This window comes from Dendrobates tinctorius, unplaced genomic scaffold (genome assembly GCF_039654945.1).
Source record: "Dendrobates tinctorius isolate UK_male_01 unplaced genomic scaffold, ASM3965494v1 ptg000175l, whole genome shotgun sequence".
Lineage (NCBI taxonomy): Eukaryota > Metazoa > Chordata > Amphibia > Anura > Dendrobatidae > Dendrobates > Dendrobates tinctorius.
Window position 1 is genome coordinate 269,516 of NW_027361842.1, and position 24,503 is coordinate 294,018.

The window sequence follows — 24,503 nt, forward strand, 5'->3', positions numbered from 1 at the left end:
CAGAAATAAAACATCTCAAAAATGACTCCAAAGTCTGGTTTGTTCTCTCCGTCTGCCCATTGGTCTGAGGGTGAAACGCAGAGGAGAAGGACAACTGAATTCCCAGCTTGGAACAGAAAGTCCTCCAAAATCTAGAAACAAACTGAACTCCTCTGTCAGATACAATGTTCTCAGGAATCCCGTGCAAGCGAACCACCTGTTGCAAAAAACAGGGGCACCAACTCTGAGGAAGATGGCAACTTAGGGAGTGGTACAAGATGGACCATCTTAGAGAATCTATCACAAATCACCCAAATAACAGTCATTCTCTGAGAGACAGGCATATCAGAGATAAAATCCATTGAAATATGGGTCCATGGCCTCCTGGGCACCGGCAAAGGCATCAACAACACACTAGAGCGAGAACAAGGTTTAGACTGGGAGGAAAAGTTCAGATTCTGGTCACAATCCATAGTATCCAAATGGATGTTTCAATGTACTGCAATCACTATCTTATTGACTGGATGCCTATCTATACCAGTCTCTCACTCATGCATATCCCATTTGTATCACAATCGGTCCTTGATTGCAGTCTTTTAAACACCATCTTTATAGGACACCATGAGCACTTGTGGTTTCTTGCAACACATTTTGTAAGCTATATATGGACCATTAAATCGAGGCATTCAATAATACAAATTTTCTGGTACCTCCAATATCAATGGGGCCACTACATATCTACACATTACATCTGATTTGGTAACATTACATACATAAATTACTCCAGTACAATATATATCATTGCAAACCATTTTGGAGGATTGTATTGATCACGGTCCTCCACGCTTGTTCATTAAATTAAATTTGTTAGTAACATTCTGTAAATTCAGCATAATAGTGTCTATTCCAACCTGCATGCTAACTGGCTGCCATATTGTAGGCATCCGCTTATCTTGCAAAGTCAAAACATCTTCAACATCATTTATTTCAACCTTTCCAGTATTCTTGTGCACCGCATATATAGATCGGTATCTCCTTTGATTTCAGGGCTCCAGCCCAGAAAGTTCCATCAAATGCAATATTTAGAAAGTAACACCTTTGATTTGCTTCACAAATAAAATTATCTTGATTCCTGGATTTGGTCGAATTGACCCATCCCCATCCCATCATTCCTTTTCTGGTATTCGTCACCTTTTTCCCCGACGTCCGAGCGTCACTTTAAGGAACTGCCAAATTCACGATACCAAGGATTCCAAGGGTTGTCAACAGTTTTTGATTCTAAAATAAAACTAAAACAGTATTATTCCCGCAAATCACACTTCCACTCCTGGCCTCGGAACGTATTCCTTCCTGAATTTTGTAGTCAGACAGATTCCAGGAGTCCAGGCACCGATGCTGTCCAAACACGCGAGCCCAAGGATTCCACTTAACCATATTTGAAGATTTGGAATCTATAAAATCAATAATCAACATTATTCTCTCAAATAACATTTTTCTTGTGGGATATATTCCCATTTTTCTACTCCTGGCCTCATAATTAACAGGGTATGGTCTTTGCCTATTGCTATCACTTCAGCCTCTGAAGGCGGTCCTTGGGTATTTTGAACCCAGATTTTGGCTCCCACATTAGTGATGTTAGAAGAGCCAAAACCTTTTGCGCCTCTGATCGTTAATTCTGAAGGGGCTGTTCCCTCTTGCACATCTGACAAATTTATTGGAATCAAAAGCATTTGCACAATACGCTGTCCTTTCTCCAAAATTAGAGGCTCATTCCCCAAATTTATCATTAATACTTTGATTTCTCCTTGATAATCTGCATCTATGACTCCTCCCACCACCATGGCCCCCTTTAATGCCAAACTAGACCTAGTGGCTATCTGTCCATAGTGGTCCTTTGGAATCTGACACCCCAATCCTGTAGCTATTGGTTTTACTTTCCCCTGTGGGATCACAACAGTTTCCAATGCACTCAAATCCAAACCTGCTGAATGTGGAGTTGCTCGTTCCGGTATTCGTGCTTCTTGATCAGTTTTCCACCATATGACGGACCTTATCAGGTGTGCCTCATGTATGGTGAGATTGGGTGTAAGCATCCTCATGAGAGGAGTCATAGAGTCTGTGATAGGCCTGTTGTTAATTATCTGTAAAGCCTCACTCAAATTGTCTCTCCATTGTCCATACTGTGTATCAGATTGATTAAGTTTTCTCAATGTGGATTTTAATAATCCATTCATTCTTTCCACCAAACCTGCTGCTTGTGGATAGTAAGGTATATGATATACCCATTGTATATTATTGTCCTGAGCATATTTTTTAATGGCATCTCCAGTGAAATGAGATCCATTATCAGTTTGAATTTGTAAGGGGACCCCATAATACTGTGTTATTATCTCTAAGGTCCGCTCTGTGCTCCATTGGGTGGCTGCTTTACACGGAAAGCCCACCATCAGTCCTGAATATGTATCTACCGCAGTACAGACATACTTACACCCCCTACTCTCTGACAAAGGGCCGATGAAATCCATTTGCCATATCTGAGCAGGTAGCTGGCCTCTGCCTATGTGTCCCATTACGGTGTGTGGTACCTCTCGTTTTTGTGAATGTTGACATATTGGGCAATGTTGTATAGTTTGTTTTATTATGTCAAGTGTCAGAGGCACACCTCTCTCCTGGGCCCACCTGTAAGTGGCTTTTTCTCCAAGATGTCCGCTTTTCTGATGAGCCCAAACGGCTGTACCTTGCAGCCATGCTTCTTTTTCTCCAGCATCAATCTCAGTAGTATTTTGTCGAATAGCAGCTGCTTTATCTGCTTCAGAGTTAAACAAACGTTCAAGTGAGTCAATTGGCATATGAGCATCAACATGAAAGACAGTGGTAGGTGTCTCTTGCACCATTTCCTCCAAATATTGCCACACTTCCCTACCCCAAATTTCTTTACCATGAATCATCCAATTATGCTTTTTTATCCCATGATCCAAGTAGCTAATCCATTAGCCACTGACCATGAATCAGTGTACAGATAACATTCTGAAACTTGTTCATGTTTCAAAGCCAAAAAAAAACCCCATATAATTCAGCATATTGACTGCTTTTCCATTTTCTTTTCCAGTATTCCAGGACCTTTTACTGCAGCTTTTTTTTCCAGCTACATTCTGATAATGTTCTCACTTGTCTTTTTACAACCAGGTGTTACATTCTAACACCACTTTCTGCCCTCCTACTTCTGTTATCTTTTGTTTTAACTGAGAGCATTTCCTCTGCATTTGTTGATTCCGCTCATGCATTGCGCGATATGCACTGAGCAGAATCCAAGTTCGTCGCCCAAGCGACACAACATCACCCGCCTTGGCGGGGACACCCATGAGTACATTAACAACATCATGGGTTAACTGCATCACCTGCCTTTGCAGGGAAAACCTCGAGTAACTAAACAACATCGAGGGGTTATCTGCATCACCTGCCTTTGCAGGGATCCCCATGAGTAAACCAACAACATCATGGGTTAACTGCATCACCTGCCTTTGCAGGGACACCCTCGAGTAACTTAACAACATCGAGGGGTTATCTGCATCACCTGCCTTTGCAGGGATCCCCATGAGTAAACCAACAACATCATGGGTTAACTGCATCACCTGCCTTTGCAGGGAAAACCTCGAGTAACTAAACAACATCGAGGGGTTATCTGCATCACCTGCCTTTGCAGGGATCCCCATGAGTAAACCAACAACATCATGGGTTAATTGCATCACCTGCCTTTGCAGGGATCCCCATGAGTAAACTAACAACATCATGGGGCTCTGAGCCCTTGAGCTTATTATCCTATGCCTCTGCAAGTCCACTACTCCCCAATTCATGCGCTATTATATCATACAGAGCTTCGGTCCAGCCAGGAACCTCCGGTTTTTCCTCAACTTTTCTTTATTACTTCGCCTGAACATTGTAACAAAAATTTGGCAAAATGCCAAATGCTGATTTTTTGCACAAAGAAACCTTAACTAATATTCCGTATTTTGACAAAAATAGAATTTCAAAATTATATTCAGGCAAAAAGTTATTTAGGATTTTCCAAAATTGGCTTTCTGCCAAATAGACGCAACCTATCACAACTTTACAATTATCACTTCTCCAGACTATAGAACATACCAAAAACCTTCCTAGTTACAACTACAAAAATCTTTTTACTCAAAAGCCTGAAATTTGAAAAATCCTGCCGACTACGCCAATTTATGTCTTGCTAAATTTTCTCCCAAATTAGGTTATTTACCTTAACTTACGTAGCGCTCACTGGCATCCCAACCAGGCAAAGATTATTGACAATCTTTTATTTTAGCAAGCAATCATTTTGTCTTACATAGCACATGAATAGTCTCAAGATTTAAGAATGACAGTTATGACATGAAAGATTTCAGCATCAATAATAATTACCGAGTTATTGTAGCATCACCCTTCACATCGGGGGACCTCGATCAGCGGGAAGGGGTTTTCCTCGGTAAGCATCACAGACTAAGTGCGTCCACTTGAATCGTCTGGAAAGTCCCCACCCGCTGAGGAGGTCAGTACTTTTTATAATATTAATTGGAATGATCACGCACTGACATGCGCAGTGAATCAGGTTTCACCTTGATCACGCGCTGTCATGCGCAGTAACTTGTTTTTTTCACATTCCTCCTTTATCTCAGTTGGTTTGGTTCTCACATTCCTCCCTTCCAACTCCCACAACAATGCGAAAGCAGGTGGTTGCTTTTCACATTCCTGAGTGTGTGCTCTCCTCATGGTAGGAAAAGTTCAGATTCTGGTCACAATCCATAGTATAATAATAATAATAATAATAATAATAAATTTTATTTTTATAGCGCCGACATATTCCGCAGCACTTTACATTTCAGAGGGGATTTGTACAGACAGTAGACATTACAGCATAACAATAATCACATACAGTAGATAGTATCCAATACACACACTGCCCCAGAGCAGACCCCAAAGCAATCGACAGCCCCAACATGTATTGTCGGTGAAAAACAGATGAAAACACAAACACAGACAGAAAGACAGGCTGAGCAAACGATGGGGCCCAACTAACTAGATAGGACAGGACAGAAAAGATGCTGGCTGCAATCCGCAAAAAACCCTACCAAAAATGTCCCAACCGTCTGATAGGGAAAAAGGCCCTGAAGTCGCTAGACTTCAAAATCACTATATCAGCACTCAGGTATATTCTGAAAACAGAGCAAACCCATTCAGCCAGTCCCAACCAGGACTGGCTGAATACAAACACTAAGGAAACCAGACAAAATCTCATGGAATAATAGCAGGGCAAAAAACTTAGCTTTTAGTAGACAGGAACTAAACTGGATGCAAGAGCTCAGAGCAGAAAGGATCACCAGCAGGCCTGCAGGGCGTCGGCTGCCTTATATCCACTCAGAAATTCCAGATGTCCAATCACACTCCGCCTGTTCAGATGACAGGTTCTTCCCATCCCAATCAATTTCACTACCTCTCTTCACCAGCAGAGGGAGTTCATCAGACATCAAAGGTGAAGGGGAGAATGAACTCACAACACCCCCGATGTCTATGCCGGCAGCTAATAGTGGTTAAAAAGGGTGACAGATTCCCTTTAAGTGACCTTGCATCACATCCATGGTGCATCCAGAAGTGACGGGGGATAGTTTTTAGGTCAGAGGGGTCGGCCACTTTCTTGGCCGCACAAATGTCCCGCACATGTTCACATACCTGAATTCTCTGGTTGTAAGACAAACGTATATCATGGAGCACCAACATGTCGCATAATAGACGACATTGGAGCTCCCACACAATATTTGTTGTCTGATTTGAAATTGTTTTGAACCATCAGATGATAGAAAGGTAGAACAGCACAGAACATTTGGGCAGGCAGGACAGTGGCCACATGGAAAGGTACCAGGTACCGGACCCCTAGTGCCAAACGGATTTACTCTCTCAGGAATATAATGACTCCTAACCAATAGGTCACCAAGATTTTTGGACCTTCTAGAAGTCATAGATGGAAAATTGCCAATGGAAGAGCCCAATGAGGGCTCAGCACCCAAAATGGCCAAGTGTTTAGAGAGAATCTCTCTCATATGTCCCATTTGTGGTTAAAGGTTGCGATCAACCGTATCTTCTCCCAACCACTTCTCTTCCTCACATTAGTCCCCTGACGTGGATATATCAGATCATTACGAGGGGTTCTCCTAGCTCTGTCATAGCGCCTCCTTACACACCTGTTACTGTAACCACGCTTTTTTGAAACTGTCCTTTGAGATCACAAGCCTGTCTCTCAAAGCGGTCATCGGTGGAGCAGATCCGCCTCATCCTCAAAAACTGTCCGACTGAGACCGCCCTGATGGTAGCAGGATTGTGTGAAGAGTCAGCACGTATCAAGGAATTGACTGAAATAGGTTTCCTGTATACGTCTGTCTGAATACATCGATTAGTATCATTGGTCAGAGAGATGTCCAGGAAATCAATCGTACAAGCATCAAACTTGTACGTAAATATGATGTTAGATGAATTATGATTCCTCAAGCTAGTGCACCGTGCCATCCCACAAAAATAGAATGTCATCAATGTAGCGTAACCAGCACAGCACATGGGAGGAGGCTGGCGCACTCCCGTTGCCGAAAAGGAATTTCTCCCAGGCACCTAGGAAGAGATTAGCGTACGAAGGCACACAGGCCGCACCCATGGCTGTGCCGTGCTTCTGCAGATAGTAATTGTCCTTGGAGACAAGGAAATTGAGGGTTATGACAAAGCGCACGAGCTCGAGGATCAGTTCACACATCGAGCCATCCAGGTCAGAAGTAGCAAGGAAGAAGCGGACCGCATCCAAACCCTGTGTATGGTCAATACAGGTGTACAAGGACTCATCATCGGCCGTGACAAAAAGGGTGTTGTTATCCACAAGGACTCCATCAATTCATGTCAGGACGTCCGTCGTGTCCCCAATGAAAGATGGTAAAGTTTCAACAAGAAGTTTCAAATAAAAATCAATGAATTTACAAATGGGGTTGGAACACCCCCTCAGGGCTGTGGTTTACTCGGTACCGGGCCGAGAATCGGAGGGTAAATGTTCTCAGGCTTACAGGATCTCTCTTTGGGATCAAATCCCTTCCAGTCAACAAGGAATAAGGTCTTGCCTCTCACCTTCTTCATGGCCAAGATGTTCTCCACTTCAAAAACATCATCTGAGGCAGTTGACTTGGTGTCACACTCGCGCCTTGGCTGATTGGCGTGAGCCGGGGGGTTGTGGCCCCACTGTGCCACAAACCAGACTACCCTGGAAGGGGCGTGACTACGACAGCTACCTTGGTCTTCACTGGAGTCTCTGATGGTGAGGTCAGGCTTGTGCGGCAGCTAGCTGCCAGGTGCCACTCCAGAGTGGTGTCTGGCTGTGGCTGCTGATCCCACTCGGGAACAGGACACCTGGACAGGTGCGAGTGACAAGCAGGCTGAGACACAGGTCAAGCAGGCATGACTGAAATGTGGCGCCCCTGAGGCTTCAGTCGCCACAGAGGTTCTGCACCTTCTCCTAAGGTGTAGTGCCCCACCATCCAGGTAAGGTGGGAACTCCTTCCACATTCCAACACCTGCACCCCACACACAGGATAGTTCAGCAGGGACCCATCCATGCTTTATGCTGGAAAGGTCATAGGGTGCCTTTTGTGGTCCCTGGCTTCGTAACACGAGAGGTGCTGGGGAGGCGGGTGGAGTTAGATATAAAAGAGAGGGAAGGTGTAGGATTTGAGGTCAGTCTGGGGTGAGTCCCAGAGAAGGAGGTCAGTCAGACGAGGGTCTGAGAGAGAGAGAGAGCAGGCTGACAGCAGGTCAACCTGAGAGGAGCTCAAGGCGGAGGAAGGCAGTCAGTCAGGAGAGGCTGAGGACTGGTCTTAGTGGAACGAGCTCCCTAGGGAAGGAAAAGAAGGAGAAAGAGACGTAGACTGGAGACTACAGATTCCATAAGAGAGAGATAGAACAGATCGGAATGAAGAATAGAAGGACGGTGGGAAGCTGGTTGAAGAAAGATAGAGAACCCTTCCAGTCCAGAGAGCGCAAAGGCCGGGGCCCGGTCCCCGAGGTTGATTGGATCTTTATGTCCGGCAACAGACACCGGAGGAGTAGTGAGCCGCTAACGCCTTGCTCCCATCATAGACTTGAGACACAACAGCAACTGGATAGAGAGCCGGGACGCAGTGAGGAGTCCCCGAAGCAGGCTGCAGCTGTCTGTCATACAAGTAAAGAATAGGAACACCTAGAGAGAGAGGCATTCCAGGGTAACTAAGTACTGGAGTGCTTCGCACCTAAAGGTGCATTGGAGGAGTCGTTCAGTAAGGCACATGTTGACGGAGTGTGGAAGGGAGAATCCTATCCTGCCTGGAGGTTGGCTGGAGCCCTGACCTGGGAACACAGTACGGAGGCGGGCGTGTGTGTGAACTGCAAACAGTGAGTAAAGCCTTGGAACTGCACACCCTGGTGTCCTCCAGTTATTCCCACACCGTTACACCTGAGTACCAGCATCCATACCATTCTGCGCCTCTCCTCATCCATTGCACCTACATTGCCCTGGGACTACAGCTCCACCTGGGGGGAGCTACACCATTTTTGCTGCACCACACCATCAGTCCCAGCGGATCTGCATGCAGCGTTGGCCTAACATCTTACTTGCCAAACACCACGGGTGGCGTCACAAACTATTCTAATAAACTTTAACACCATTAACATCACCGCCATTGATATTGGGCGCCCAGGGCCACGGACCGGGTCACCGCTGCTGTCACACATTCCCACCTTGACACCGGCCCGGTACCGAGTACCCCGCTGCCCTGGGTGTGCGAGGGCGACCCGGAGACACAGGGCAAGTTGGCACAGCTTGAGACACAGGGCAGGCCGGCATGGCTTGAGACACAAGGCAGACGGGCACGGCTTGAGACACAGGGCAGGCGGGCACAGCTTGGAGACATAGGGCAGGCGGGCACAGCCTGAAGGCACAGGACAGGCGGGCACGGCTTGGAGACACAGGACAGGCGGGCACGGCTTGGAGACACAGGACAGGTGGGCACGGCTTGGAGACACAGGACAGGTGGGCACAGCTTGGAGACACAGGACAGGCGGGCACGGCTTGGAGACACAGGACAGGCGGGCGTGGTATGGGAAGGAACAGGCAGGCGCCTGTTACACAGCAGATGCAGGTAACGGTATAGGCAGGAAGGAGTGGAGTGTGTTGGAACAGGTTAGGAACTGAGCCGCAGGAGTGCGGAGTAGGCAGAGCCGCAGAAGTGCGGAGTAGGTGGAGCCGCAGGAGTGCAAAGTAGACGGAGCTTGCAAGAGTGCAAAGTAGGCAGAGCTTGCAAGAGTGCAAAGTAGGCGGAGCTTGCAAGAGTGCAAAGTAGGCGGAGATTGCAAGAGTGCAAGGTAGGCAGAGCTTGCAAGAGTGCAAAGTAGGTGGAGCTTGCAAGAGTGCAAAGTAGGTGGAGCTTGCAAGAGTGCAAAGTAGGCAGAGCTTGCAAGAGTGCAAAGTAAGACAGGGAAGACACAGTGAAAGACACAGCAGGGAAAGGAACCACAGACAAGGAGACTGACAGACAGAGGTAAGACGGAGTTCAGATAGAGAAACAGTACAAGACAAGGTACAGGGACTGAAGGATACAGGGACCAAGATATTCTGCCTCCTGGAGGGCGAGCAGAGAAGTACCAGGCAAGTACTCAGACAAGGCTAGGACAAGACAGGGACCAGGATATACGCCTACTGGCAGGCAGCCAGAGAATACTAGACAAAGCTAGGAGAAAAGCCTCTCAGAGAAGGTGAGACATAGGACAGGGCCTGGCTTCCTCAGCGCAAAAGCGCTAACTGAGTTGAGACATTGCACATGCCAGGGTTAGTGGGTGTAGTGACCCTATATAGTAAAGGGCTCCAGGTGATTGGTCGGGGACAGCTTAGACCGGTGCACCCTGACTGCATAAGAAGCAGAGAGTTCAGGCGCCGCCCCCCTATACACACAGTCAGGAAACATGAAGCAGGAAAACAAGAGGCATAGCACATGGAGCTGGCAGCAGACAGAAATCATCGCATGACCTGGAGCAGTGAGTAAGTTGGTGTGCGGGGATGGGAGGCCATGCAGTGATGCCAGCAGGGTTGTTACACATGGGCATGGTACTGGGATCCTTGAAGAAGGGACTGAGGATGACCGGCTTTAGTAGAGATATATGGAAGGAATTTGGAATTCATAAAGAAGAAGGCAGCTTCAATTTATAGAAGACCTAGTTGATCCGCTTCAACACCTTGAAAGCCCCAATAAAAACAGGACCCAACTTGTAAGAAAGAACCTTCAGCCGGACGTACCTGGACGAGATCCATACCCTGTTACTAGAGCGGAAGCATGGAGGATCCAGACATCTTTCGTCCGCAAGTCTCTTCATACGAGCAGAGGATGCTTCTAAAGTGGCTTTGGTGTTCTCCCACAACTTCACAAAATCCTTGGAGAGGATATCTGCCACAGGGATATCAGAAGGAATGGTCACCGGGAGGAGAACCTCGGATTGACGACCGAACACAATTTAGAAAGGAGATTCTCCTGAGGCTTCACAAACGTGATTATTGCACAAGAACTCAGCCCAAGGAAGCAATTTTACCCAATCATTATGGTGGGTATTGACGAAGTGTCGCAGTTAATTGCCCAGGACCTGGTTGACACGCTCTACTTGCCCATTGGACCGAGGTTGATAGACCGATGAGAAACCTTAGGTAATATCCAGATGTTTACAGAGAGCTCGCCAGAATCTGGAAGTGAACTGCGAACCTCGATCGGACACAAAGTGACGAGGAAATCTGTACAGGTGGAAGATATGCTTGATAAATCTGTCAGCTAGTTCAGAAGCGGACGGAAGAGTAGACAACAGGGTAAAGTGCGCCATGTTGGAGAAGCGATCCTCAGCTACCCAGACGACAGTGCAACCCTCATATACTGGCAAATCCATAATGAAGTCCATAGCTATGTGATGCCGTGGACCAGATGGTATGGGTAACGGCAGAAGAGAACCGGCAGGAAGTCGTCTGGGGACTTTATTGCAGGCACAATTCGTACAGGCAGCCACGTAAGCATAGATCTCCCTTCTCATGGATGGCCAACCATGGACGAGTAGCCCCAAGCCAAACTCGCTCCTTCTCAGACTCAGCAGATAGCACTGCAGCCTGCAGTTCGAATCCCACCAAGGACAACATCTGCAAGGAGTTTGTATGTTCTCCCCGTGTTTGCGTGGGTTTCCTCCCACATTCCAAAGACATACTGATAGGGAATTTAGATTCTGAGCCCCATTGGGGACAGTGATGATAATGTGTGCAAACTGTAAAGCGCTGCGGAATATGTTAGTGCTATATAAAAAAAAATAAAGATTATTACAAGGGTCTCCCCTGGGGGAATTTATGACAGACTGGCTGGAGTGACAGTGACCATTTTGGATGGTTCAATGATAAATTGTGGATCCTCCTTTTGATCCTCGGACAGAAAAGAGCGAGAGAGGACATTCTTGTCACTAGACCTGAAATGTAAAAGAAAGTTAAAGCATGCAAAAAACAAAGACCACCTAGCTTGGCGTGGATCAAGTCCCTCGGCGGATTGGAGATACGCCAGATTCTTATGGTCCGTGTAGGTGACCACTGGATAGACTGCGCCCTCCAGCAGGTATCGCCACTCCTCCAAAGCTATCTTAATGGCGAGTAACACTCGGTTCCCAATAGAGTAGTTACGCTCAGGAATGGAGAAGGCCTTAGAGAAGAAACCGCAGGTCGCGCAGCAACCCGAAGAGGACTTCTGGGTGAGCACAGCTTCAGCCCCTAACGAAGATATTTCTACCTCTAGGAAGAACTGCTTGTTCAAATCTGGGTGATGCAGGACAGTAGCGGTGGAGAAGAACTGTTTAAGAGAGAGGAAGGCCTCTTTAGCCTCGGAGGACCAGTTCTTTGGATCGGCTCCCTTTCGGGTCATAGCAGAGATGGGAGCGATCAGCGTGGAGAAGTGAGGGATGAATTACCTGTAATAATTAGCAAAGCCAAGGAATCGCTGCATTGCTTTGACTCCCACAGGCAGTGGCCATTTAAGGATGGAAGAGATTTTCTCAGGATCCATCCTGAGTCCAGTATCTGAGATAATGTGATCCAAGAAGGGTACATAGGACTGTTCAAAAATGCATTTCTCATACTTGACGTAGAGGCTGAAGATGCTGAAGAACTTGCCAAACTGCTCGTCTGTGGGAGGCCAGATCCAGGCAAAATACCAAAATATCGTCCAGAAACACGACATTGTAGGAATAAAGCAGGTCTCGGAAAATGTCCTTGACGAATTCTTGAAAAACTGCTGGTGCATTACTGAGACCGAAGGGCATCACTCGGTATTCATAATGTCCATCCCTGGTGTTGAAAGTCATCTTTCATTCGTCTCTCCGGTGAATGTGAATTACATTGTAGGCGCCTCTTAAGTCTTATTTGATGAAGATTCTGGCACCTCTTAATCGGTCAAACAACTCAGAAATCAGTGGGATAGGGTATTTATTTTTCACTGTGATCTGGTTGAGACCTCAATAGTAGAGTTGAGCGAAACGGGTCGGTCAAATTCATAAGTCGCCGACTTTCGCTGAAGTCGGGTTTCATGAAACGAAACCCGACCATAGCGTGAGGTCGGCCACGAGGCCGGCGACCAGAGCGCCAAAGTTGCGTTTCATATGATGCTTCCAGCGCCCTTTTTCAGCCAATGATGGAGGACGCACACTGTGGGCAACGCGATGACATGGGCATCGGTCACCACGATCTTTGAGAAGGGCATGCAAGTGATTGGCTTGCTTTGTGTGGTGTCACAGGGGCTATAAAAGGGCGTGCACGCTGACCGCCATCTTACTTCTGCTGATATTAGCATTAGGGAGAGGTTGCAGCTGCTGATTCTGAATAAGGGAGAGCGTTAGGCAGGGAAGCAGAACAAAAAAACTGCTACTGCTGTTAGCGATTTCCACTGCACAACACAACAGTTTGTGTGCAGTGACAGGGGAGGCTATATTTTTTGTGCATCAGCTCTGTTGGTTATTAGGCTGCCTTATAAGGCTCCCTGATAGCTGCATTGCTGTTTGCACAGTGCTGTGCAAACTGCTTTTTTAAAAGCAAAAATACTTTTCTTCCTCTTTTCTGCACAGTTACCAAACATTCATTTTTCCACACTTTTGTGTGCAGCAGTCCTGCTTATTAGGCTGCCTACTGCCATACTTGGACTGAGAGCATCATTGTTAGCCTCCTAAAATCTCTAGGGATCTCCCAATTCTCCTCAATACTATATACACCTTGTACTTTGTCATACACCAGCCAATTTCAGCCTGTTAAATTGAGGTGTAATCTATAGTGGGCCTGAGATAATAGTTCAGCCTCCTAAAATCTCTAGGGAGCTTCCAATTCTACCCAATACTATATACACCTTGTACTTTGTCATACACCAGCCAATTTCAGCCTGTTAAATTGAGGTGTAATCTATATTGGGCCTGAGATAATAGTTCAGCCTCCTAAAATCTCTAGGGAGATTCAAATTCTCCACAATACTATATACACCTTGTACTTTGTCATACACCAGCCAATTTCAGCCTGTTAAATTGAGGTGTAATCTATATTGGGCCTGAGATAATAGTTCAGCCTCCTAAAATCTCTAGGGAGATTCAAATTCTCCACAATACTATATACACCTTGTACTTTGTCATACACCAGCCAATTTCAGCCTGTTAAATTGAGGTGTAATCTATAGTGGGCCTGAGATAATAGTTCAGCCTCCTAAAATCTCTAGGGAGCTTCCAATTCTACCCAATACTATATACACCTTGTACTTTGTCATACACCAGCCAATTTCAGCCTGTTAAATTGAGGTGTAATCTATATTGGGCCTGAGATAATAGTTCAGCCTCCTAAAATCTCTAGGGAGCTTCCAATTCTCCCCAATACTATATACACCTTGTACCTTGTTTTACAGTACCATATAGCTGGTGGTATTTTGGGAACATTTTTCCAAAAATGAGGAAGTATGGTGGAAGAGGCTGTGGAAGTGGGCGGGGGTTGCCAGCTGGTACTGATGGTGGTGGGGGTGGTGGTGCATCTGCTGGTAGTGGCAAAAGCACAATAGCACCTAAGGCAGGAGGTGTTAAGCCTGCGTCATCGTCTGGCTCCACAAGGCCTCGAAGGCTCCCTTTTCTGGGAGTAGGTAAACCGCTTTTAAAGCAGGAGCTTCAGGACCAAGTTTTGGCTTACATTGCTGACACAGCCTCCAGCTCTATTGCCTCCGCTTCTGAAGTTTCAAAAAATAAAAGCACTGAGTCGTCAGTGGAGGCTCCTGGTTAGGAGCAACATCTTTCCTTGTGTCCTTCACCCCTACCAAAAGTGAAGGATGCGGCAGGCCACACTACATGGAGCTCTTTTCACATACCATGCCTTGGTTATCAAGTCAAATCGTGAATTCCCCAGTCCAAGATGAATCGGACATGGAGTGCACTGATGCACAGCCACTGCTAGATTTTTCTGCTGGTACATTCACTTAGAGCACTACATTGTCCTCGCAGTGTACTGAGCCAGAATCTGACCCTGATGAAACTCAGGTGCCCCTTCCCGCATACTATACCACCTTACACGGTGACACAGAGGAAGGTGCACATGAAATTGAAGAGGAGGTGATGGATGACCCAGTTGTTGACCCAGATTGGCATCCATTGGGGGAAGAGGGTGCCGCTGCCAATAGCTCAGAAGAGGAGGAGGATCCGCAGCAGGCATCGACATTGCAACAGTTGTTACCTGGCAGGCCCGTAGCAGTCCAAAAACGGTTTACAAAAACCCAAAGAGTTGCAGGACAGTTTGGCCAGACGGTCAAATTAGCACAGCGTGCAAGGCCTCAAAATGTCTTCCATAGTAGGAAGCGTGCAGTGTGGCACTTTTTTTTAACAAAATCCTAATGATCAGGCAAAGGTTATCTGTAAGAAGTGCGCAAAGACCTTTAGCCGAGGGAAAAATCTGAGAAATTTGAATACCAGTTGCATGCTTAGACATTTAACCACCATGCACTTGCTAGCGTGGACGGACTACCAAGTCTCTCGTACCGAATGTGCACCTGCTCCAAATGAAGGTAGTCAGCAATGCTACATCGCTTCCCCCACTGTAAGCCCACCGGTTAGCACACCACCAGCAACAAATGTTGAGGTGTCGTCGCAAGGCCAAAGCAATCAGGGAATCAGAATGTTATTGCTACGAAAGACTGAATCTAGGCCATCAGCAAGACCACCAACACCATCACCATCACCAACCCTCTCTCAGTCTGCCATGTCCACCGCTAGTTCCACCATATGCAGCTCTCAAGTCCAGCTCACCCTACCAGAGACTCTAAGTAGGACAAGAAAGTACTCATCCTCTCATCCGCGTACACAGTGTTTGAACGCCCACATTGCCAAACTAATCTCGTTAGAGATGATGCCCTACCGGTTGGTTGAAAGCAAAGCTTTCCACGAGCTCATGGCCTACGCAGTACCACGCTATGACCTACCCAGTTGGCACTTCTTTTCTCGAAAAGCCATCCCAGCCCTCCACATGCATGTGAAAGACCGCATTGTCCATGCACTCAAGCAATCAGTGAGTGGAAAGGTGCACCTCTCAACAGATGCATGGTCCAGTAGGCATGGCCATGGCCATTACGTGTCCATCACTGCGCACTGGGTTAATGTGGTGGCTGCAGGGTCCACAGGGAACAGCGGCGGTGGGACAGTGCTGCCTAGCCCATGGTATAGGAAATGGTTGGCTGTAGACGTTCGACCCTCCTCCTCTAGAAACGAAAGCTCATCCACAGAGCGCAGTCGCATGAGCACTCCATCCGCAGCTGCCAGTGTTGCACACGAGGTATCCCACTATCGAACAGCTAGTGGTAAGCGTCAGCAGGCTGTGTTGAAGATGATGTGTTTGGGCGACAACAGACACACTACGGAGGTACTGGCCGACTACTTGCAGCGACAAACTGAGTCATGGCTGGGCAGTCTACATCTTGAGGCAGGCAAGGTAGTTAGTGATAACGGCCGGAATTTTGTGGCAGCCATAGCCCTTTCAAAACTCAGACACATACCTTGCCTGGCTCACACCTTGAACCTGGTGGTGCAGTGCTTCCTCAATAATTATCTGGAGTTAACAGCCCTGCTCCATAAGGTGCGAAGACTGTGCTCGCACATCAGCCGGTCGCCCGTACACTCCAGTCGTATGCAGAAGCTGCAGCGATTGCTCCACCTTCCCAAGCACAGCCTAATTATCGACATTGCAACAAGGTGGAACTCCACCCTGCCCGTGGTTCAGAGGCTGTGCGAACAGAGGCAGGCTGTAATGCATTTGTCGGACGATACAAGGGCAGGCAGTTTGAGGGCAGACATGGATGCTATGAATGGGTCACCGAGGAGGAAAAAACAACACAAGCCAAGTCTCAAAAACCCAGAGGGGTTGGTAACTATGCAGATTGCAGATCCCTGATCTTACCACACAACTAGCAGCAGTCGTGGAGCGTACCTACGATGATCCTAGATGCCTCGTCACAACCGGAGAGCTACATAAGCCTAAAGCAGGAAAAGAGGAAAACTAACTGCCCCAGAGCAGACCCCAAAGGAAAGACAGCCCCCCACATGTATTGATGGTGAATCAAGATGAAAACACAAACAAAGGCAGAAAAATAGGCTGAGCAAACGATGGGGCCCGACTAATTAGAAAGGACAGGAAAGGAAAGACACTGTCTGCAATCTGCCAAAAACCTTACAAAATAATGTCCAACACTTCTGATAGCAAATTAACCCTGAAGTCACTAGACTTCTCCCACTATATCAGCACTCTGAAATATTCTGAGACAGAGCAAAAAGAGGCCAATCTAATAAGGGACCAAAAGGCAAATACAGATAAATAGGAGTGGAAATTCAGCACAACCCCAGCAGGGGCTGGCTGTCCACAAAAAACTGAATTGACCAACAAGAGCAAGTGTGAACAATAGCAAAAACAAACTTAACTTGAGAAGACTGGAACAGAACTGAAGTCCAAGACCTGCGAAGCAGACTGAATCACCAACACCAGGATAGGGCGTCGGCTGTCTTATATCCAGTCTGATACTCCAGAGATCCAATCATTATCCTCCTCATCAGGTGGCAGATCACTACCAATTAAACCAACCTCACTACCTCCTGTCACCACCAGAGGGAGAACGGAAGGAGGAGCAGAAAATGAGTTCACAACACATAGAGTTGTCTGGTGTGCAGTGGTCGAAGCTGAAAGACCTCTGTAAAGTCCTTCAGTGCTTTGAGGAATGCACACGGCTGGTAAGCGCAGACGACACCATCATAAGCATGAGCATCCCACTTATGCATCTGCTCATGCAAACTTTGACGCACATTAAGGAGCAGGCGTCTGCAGCCGAGGAGGAAGAGGAGGGAAGCCTTGATGACAGTGAGCCATTGTCTGCTCAGGGAACTCTCCTGGACGAGGTGGAGGAAGAAGAGGAAGAGGTGGAGGAGGAAGATGATGGGGATGATTATTTAGGGGAGGAGGATGCTACTCAGGGGGCAAGAGAAAATATTGGCGTGGCAAGGTCAGGTACAGGGTTTGTGCATGACTGAAGGGATGTTGATTTGCCAGAAAGTGCTCCTCTACCCAGCACTCGCAGTGCATCATTGACACCTGGAACATTGGCCCACATGTGTGATTATGCCTTGCAGATCCTAAAAAGGGACCCCCGCATTGCCAAAATGATGAACGATGACGACTACTGGTTGGCCAGCATCCTGGATCCACGCTATAAAGGCAAATTCCAAAACATCATGCCACAGGAGAACCTAGAGCTAATATTGGCTAACAAACAAGCAACTCTGGTAAACCGCTTGTTTGAGGCATTTCCAGCACACAGCGGCGGTGATAGTTCTCCCACGAGCCGTAGAGGGCAACATGGAAGAGGTGTTCGTGGTGCACACAGCCGAAGTGGCGTTGGACACAGGGGTTTCATGACCATGTTGTGGACTGATTTTTCAAGTACCGCTCACACGACTGGTACTACTGCATCGATTGAAAGTGACAGGAGACAGCAGTTGTCAACTATGGTTACAAACTACTTCTCCTCCCATATCGATGTTCTCCCTCACAGGTCATTCCCCTTTGACTATTGGGCCTGTAAACTGGACACCTGGCCTGAATTGGCACAATATGCCTTACAGGAGCTCTCTTGCCCTGCTGCTAGTGTGCTATCCGAAGGAGTCTTCAGTGCTGCTGGATCAATCCTGACAGAAAACAGGATCCGTCTGTCGACCCAAAATGTTGATGATCTAACCTTCATTAAAATGAACCATGCATGGGTTTCAAAGGATTTTGTCCCACCTTCCCATGCTGACACGTAGGTTGCCAGAAAAATGGCTCGCTTTTGTCCTCCTCTTCCTCGAACTTTTCCAATTCCTCCATTTTCAGCTGCTGAATGTCCAACATCAACATATGCCATTTTTTCAACCTCCCTAACTGGGCTGCCTCCCCCTCGGGGCCGGGGTCACCACCTGGCGCCACCACCCGTGCGAGTGCCGTTGCCCTGGACAGGTGGGTGGGCCCACTCTTGGGCGACGGTACCGGCACCGGGTCCCTCATAGTACAATCAATGGTCTCTGGTGGTGGGGGTGCACACCCGCCGTCAGACACACCGGCGTACTATGAGGGGCCATGTGCCAGTACCGCCGCCCACGAGTGGGCCCCCCGCTTGCTCAGGGCCCCAGCACTTGCAATACTTACCTCTCCCTGCTCCACCGCTGTGTAGTCTGGGCTGTTAAATCCTTCACTGGGACTGCCAATACAAATTTGGTGAACTAATAGATGATGGTTAAGACGTAGCTATGCCCTGTCCTGCTGGGCTCTATCTTCAGATGATCAATGGCTTCCATTTGTTATGGACGTCGACTCACAATGAGATGCAGTGGTGGTTTATCATCAGCTTTCACAGTTTTCCTACTCACAGACGTGTGACATTCCTGCCCAAATTTTTAAATGTGTCCTCTCATGCCAATCCAATAGAATCGCCTACGTCCTGTGGCTTCTGTCTTTTGCACTCCAAAGTTACCTGACAGATCATGATAGGCAGTGAGGACAATGTCTACATCTCTCCCTGTGATCACAATTTGATGGAGATGAGTAAGGGTGATGGGATCCATGATACTGTGATACAGCAAACCTTTCTTCACAAGAACTGTTTTCGCTGTCTCCACAGACATAGTAATTGAGGGTCAGCATCACCTCTGAGAATTCTCCCGGGAGTTTTTCCCGTGATTAGTAATTCCAAAATTTCTGCCATCACTCGACTTTCCGTCTGTACTTGTATCCATCCCGTTTCCTCTTGCGGAGAGTCTAGACTGTCTTACTGAGACTGAAATATATATGAAGATTGAAAAATACCCCAACAGTGTATACTGGTGTACGCTTCGAATACATAACCCTTTTTCTACTTTTTAGATTCTTGTCTAATCCATACTGAGGCAGTGAGTGTCTTTGTCGGACTACGGAAATATACACGGAGATTTTTAATGTTTAAACTATGCTATATATACCTGGTATCCAGTGATACTGTACCCTTTCTCAACTTTCTACAATCTTGTTTAATCCATACTGGGCCTGAGACCGTCCGAGTCTGCCTCCTGATTAGAGATGAGCGGTGTTCGAGTCGACCTGTTCGCCAAGTTCAAATTCGAGCTGTTTTGGGCGGTGTTCGAGCTGTTCGTCGAACTCGAACACTTTGCTTAAAATTCGGCTGTTCGAGGTTCCGTTCGAGAAAGGTTCGTTCACCAAAAGCGTAACTTTATTTTCACATTAATAATGGTTTTAAATGTTAATAGACAGTTTCATGGCATAGTAGCGGTGTCTGGTAGCCAGCGGTGTAGTGCACCTGTCAAGGAGGTACACCGTGTGTGTTTCTAATAATTTTTTACCGCATCTTGTCCAGAAAATCCTTTTGGGCCTTGTAGCACTGTCTGCTACTCAGCAGAGGAGCCCACCCGTGAACCAAGCTATGCCGCCTGTTTATGAAAGAACCAGTTTTTGACTGCATTTAGCCCAGTTAATACTTTGGGCCTAGTAACTGTGTCTGCTACTCAGCAGAGGAGCCCACCCGTGAACCAAGCTGTGCCGCCTGTTTATGTAAGAACCATTTTTTAACTCCATTTAGCCCTGTCAATACTTTGGGCCTAGTACCTGTGCCTACTGCTCAGCAGAGGAGCCCACCCGTGAACCTAGCTATGCCGCCTGTTTATGTAAGCACTGTCTGCTACTCAGCAGAGTTGCCCACCCGTGAACCAAGCTATGCCACCCGTTTATGTAAGAACTCCGTGCTACTCAGCAGAGGAGCCCAGCTGTTAAGCAAGCTACAGCACCTGTGGTTTGGACACTTAATTTTTTCACATTCTTTCTGGAATGCCGGTTAGGCCTAATTCCGGAATTCCGGTTAACCTGCACTTACTGGGAAATCCTCGTTCGCGGGGAAGAATTTGAATCCCAGATCCCCATCACTAACGGGGTTCAGCGGGTTATCCGCACCTGTAAGCGACACACGCTGGTCCTTTCAGTGTAGCGCGCATGCAGCCCTGAGCCTCGCGTGTCCCTCTAGTAAGCTGGACGAGGACCGCGGGGTCATGCCGGAGTCTCGTTTGTTAACAGAATTAAGCTGACAAATCTCTAGTACAACTAAAAACGGCCATGCACCACCACCCACAGAATCGACAAAGCTTGCAATCTGTCCATCTTTTCCGTGGCTGGCATGGTTGAGGTTGCCTGTGTGGAGTCCAATTAAGCCGCAGGCTCCATTCCTGGTGGTGCCCTTCTGGACATTCCTTTAAGGTTCAGCTTTGCAACCATACTGCCCCCGGAAACCAAACACTTTTCCTTCATGGACGCTGTTCGGAGGGAATAACGACGCCCGATCGGCAGTTGGCATAATTTATGGTGGGAAGTCCGACGGTATATGATCGTCTTCGATTTTAGAATTTTAGATTTTTTTTTATTTTAGATTTTTATTCCAGCCTTTCTTGACTTTACAAGGGCATGACATGCCTATATCTGTGTCTCCTCCTCCTCCTTTTACTCCTCCACCTCATTTCTATATGTAGTTGCCCTTTTGCATATGTTATTTTTGTCTTCTGAGCATTTTGTCTGCTTTGGGACACCTTTTAAGGTGTTTTGTAATTGTTTTTTATGTGTTTGTATGTGTTTGTGTTTGCCTGCCATTGTTTTCATTGGGGCTCGACGGTGTTCGTCGAACGTTCGACGAACTTGCCTCCTGTTCGACGAACCGAACCGAACTCGAACACTAGCGGGGTGGCTCAACATTACTCCTGATATATAGAGGTACGTTTTTAATGTTTAAACTATGCTATATACAGTGGGGGAAAAAAGTATTTAGTCAGTCAGCAATAGTGCAAGTTCCACCACTTAAAAAGATGAGAGGCATCTGTAATTTACATCATAGGTAGACCTCAACTATGGGAGACAAACTGAGAAAAAAAAATCCAGAAAATCACATTGTCTGTTTTATTTTCATTTTATTTGCATATTATGGTGGAAAATAAGTATTTGGTCAGAAACAAAATTTCATCTCAATACTTTGTGATATATCCTTTGTTGGCAATGACAGAGGTCAAACGTTTTCTGTAAGTCTTCACAAGGTTGCCACACACTGTTGTTGGTATGTTGGCCCATTCCTCCATGCAGATCTCCTCTAGAGCAGTGATGTTTTTGGCTTTTCGCTTGGCAACACAGACTTTCAACTCCCTCCAAAGGTTTTCTATAGGGTTGAGATCTGGAGACTGGCTAGGCCACTCCAGGACCTTGAAATGCTTCTTACGAAGCCACTCATTCGTTGCCCTGGCGGTGTGCTTTGGATCATTGTCATGTTGAAAGACCCAGCCACGTTTCATCTTCAATGCCCTTGCTGATGGAAGGAGGTTTGCACTCAAAATCTCACGATACATGGCCCCATTCATTCTTTCATGTACCCGGATCAGTCGTCCTGGCCCCTTTGCAGAGAAACAGCCCCAAAGCATGATGTTTCCACCACCATGCTTTACAGTAGGTATGGTGTTTGATGGATGCAACTCAGTATTCTTTTTCCTCCAAACACGACAAGTTGTGTTTCTACCAAACAGTTCCAGTTTGGTTTCATCAGACCATAGGACATTCTCCCAAAACTCCTCTGGATCATCCAAATGCTCTCTAGCAAACTTCAGACGGGCCCGGACATGTACAGGCTTAAGCAGTGGGACACGTCTGGCACTGCAGGATCTGAGTCCATGGTGGCGTAGTGTGTTACTTATGGTAGGCCTTGTTACATTGGTCCCAGCTCTCTGCAGTTCATTCACTAGGTCCCCCCGCATGGTTCTGGGATTTTTGCTCACCGTTCTTGTGATCATTCTGACCCCACGGGGTGGGATTTTGCGTGGAGCACCAGATCGAGGGAGATTATCAGTGGTCTTGTATGTCTTCCATTTTCTAATTATTGCTCCCACAGTTGATTTCTTCACTCCAAGCTGGTTGGCTATTGCAGATTCAGTCTTCCCAGCCTGGTGCAGGGCTACAATTTTGTTTCTGGTGTCCTTTGACAGCTCTTTGGACTTCACCATAGTGGAGTTTGGAGTCAGACTGTTTGAGGGTGTGCACAGGTGTCTTTTTATGCTGATAACAAGTTTAAACAGGTGACATTACTACAGGTAATGAGTGGAGGAAAGAGGAGACTCTTAAAGAAGAAGTTACAGGTCTGTGAGAGCCAGAAATCTTGATTGCTTGTTTCTGACCAAATACTTATTTTCCACCATAATATGCAAATAAAATGGAAAAAAAAACAGACAATGTGATTTTCTGGATTTTTTTTTCTCAGTTTGTCTCCCATAGTTGAGGTCTACCTATGATGTAAATTACAGACGCCTCTCATCTTTTTAAGTGGTGGAACTTGCACTATTGCTGACTGACTAAATACTTTTTTTCCCCACTGTATACCTGGTATCTGGTGATACTGTACCCTTTCTGCCAGGAAGTCCTCCTCTACCCACCCCTCTAAGTGTATCATTGACACCTGTAACATTGGCCCACATGTGTGATTATTTCTTGTGGATCTTCTTTTTATATTGTGGTGTGATCCCTCCTGAGCGTGTGAGAGTCTGTGGGTTACTCCTGCAATTTATATGTAGATTTAAAAATTACCCCAACACTGTGTACAGCTCTACGCTTGTGATACATTACCCATTTACTTCTTTTTATATTCTGATCTAATCCAAACTGACCAAGTGAGAGTCTGTTTCTGACTGTGGAAATAAATACTGAGATAGACAATGACCCCTACACTGTGTTCAGCTGTACACTTCAGATCCATTAACGTTTTATGGCTTTTTATATTGTGTTGTAATCCATACTGAGCCTGAGAGCGTCTGTGTCTGCCTCCTGAAATATATACAGAGATTTAGAATGTTTAAACTATACTATATATACCTGGTATCTGATGATACTGTACCCTTTTTCTACTTTTTATATTCTTGTCTAATCCATACCGAGCCTGTGAGCGTCTCTGTGTGACTCATGAAAAATATAGGGAGATTGACAATTATCCTTTGACGGTATAGAGCTGTACGCTTCTGATACAGTACCATATATCTGATGTTATTTTGGGTACATTTTCTCCAAAATTTTGAAGTATGGTGGAAGAGGCCGCGGACGTGGGCGTGGGAAGGCCAGTTGGTACTGATGGTGGTGGTGCATCTGCTGGTAGTGGCAAAAGCACAATAGCAGCTAAGGCAGGAGGTATTGAGCCTGCGTCATGGTCTGGCTCCGGAACGCCTGGAAAGCTACCGTTTCTGGGAGTAGGTTATCCGCTTTTACAGCCAGAGCATCAGGAACTGGTTTTGGCTTACATTGCCGAAACAGACTCCAGCAAATATGCTCTCCTCTTCTGAACTTTCAAAAAATGCAAGCACTGAGTCGTCAAGTGCTGGCTCCTGGTCAGGAAGAATCCCTTTCCTTGTGTCCTTCACCCCCACCAAAAGTGAATGATGCAGCATGCCACACTTCACATTAGTCCATGTAGCTCTTTCCCACATACCATGCCTGGGTTAACAAGTCAAATCGTGAATTTCCCAGTCCAAGATGAATCTGACATGGAGTGTGGGTGGCCAGCCAGGGCAGTGGGGTTAATCGACCTGGTCCGTGGGCCTGGGCGTCCATGCAAAGGGGTGAATAACGTTGATAGGTGAATGATACGTGACACCACCTGTGGTTTCTGATCAGATTGACCAGCGCTGCAGTGTCGCTACTCTGGGACAGATGTTGTGGTGCAGCTTAGGCTGGTTTCACATTCGCGCTTTTTAAGCGCACGCACGGCCGGGGGTAGCTCCGCCCCCGATCCGGCTCTCTGCCCGGCGTGCCCGCCCCTTCCTTGTAGCGCCGCCTCCTAGCGCACAGCGGCGCCTGCGATCGGCGCACC

At 46.9% G+C, this 24,503-nt stretch overlaps 1 long non-coding RNA gene across 2 annotated transcripts; it reads right to left on the reverse strand.

Annotated features, from left to right (window-relative positions):
- Positions 1–570: 570 nt before the first annotated feature.
- On the reverse strand, positions 571–4,757 carry LOC141054139 (uncharacterized). Of its 2 annotated transcripts, none has more exons than XR_012221366.1 (2): positions 4,405–4,757; positions 571–2,785 (listed from the first exon to the last, which is right to left on the reverse strand). It is a non-coding gene; the product is annotated as an uncharacterized lncRNA (long non-coding RNA). The 2 variants fall into 2 exon arrangements; XR_012221367.1 differs by having other exon boundaries at positions 571–2,788.
- Between the last annotated feature and the right edge of the window lie 19,746 nt (positions 4,758–24,503).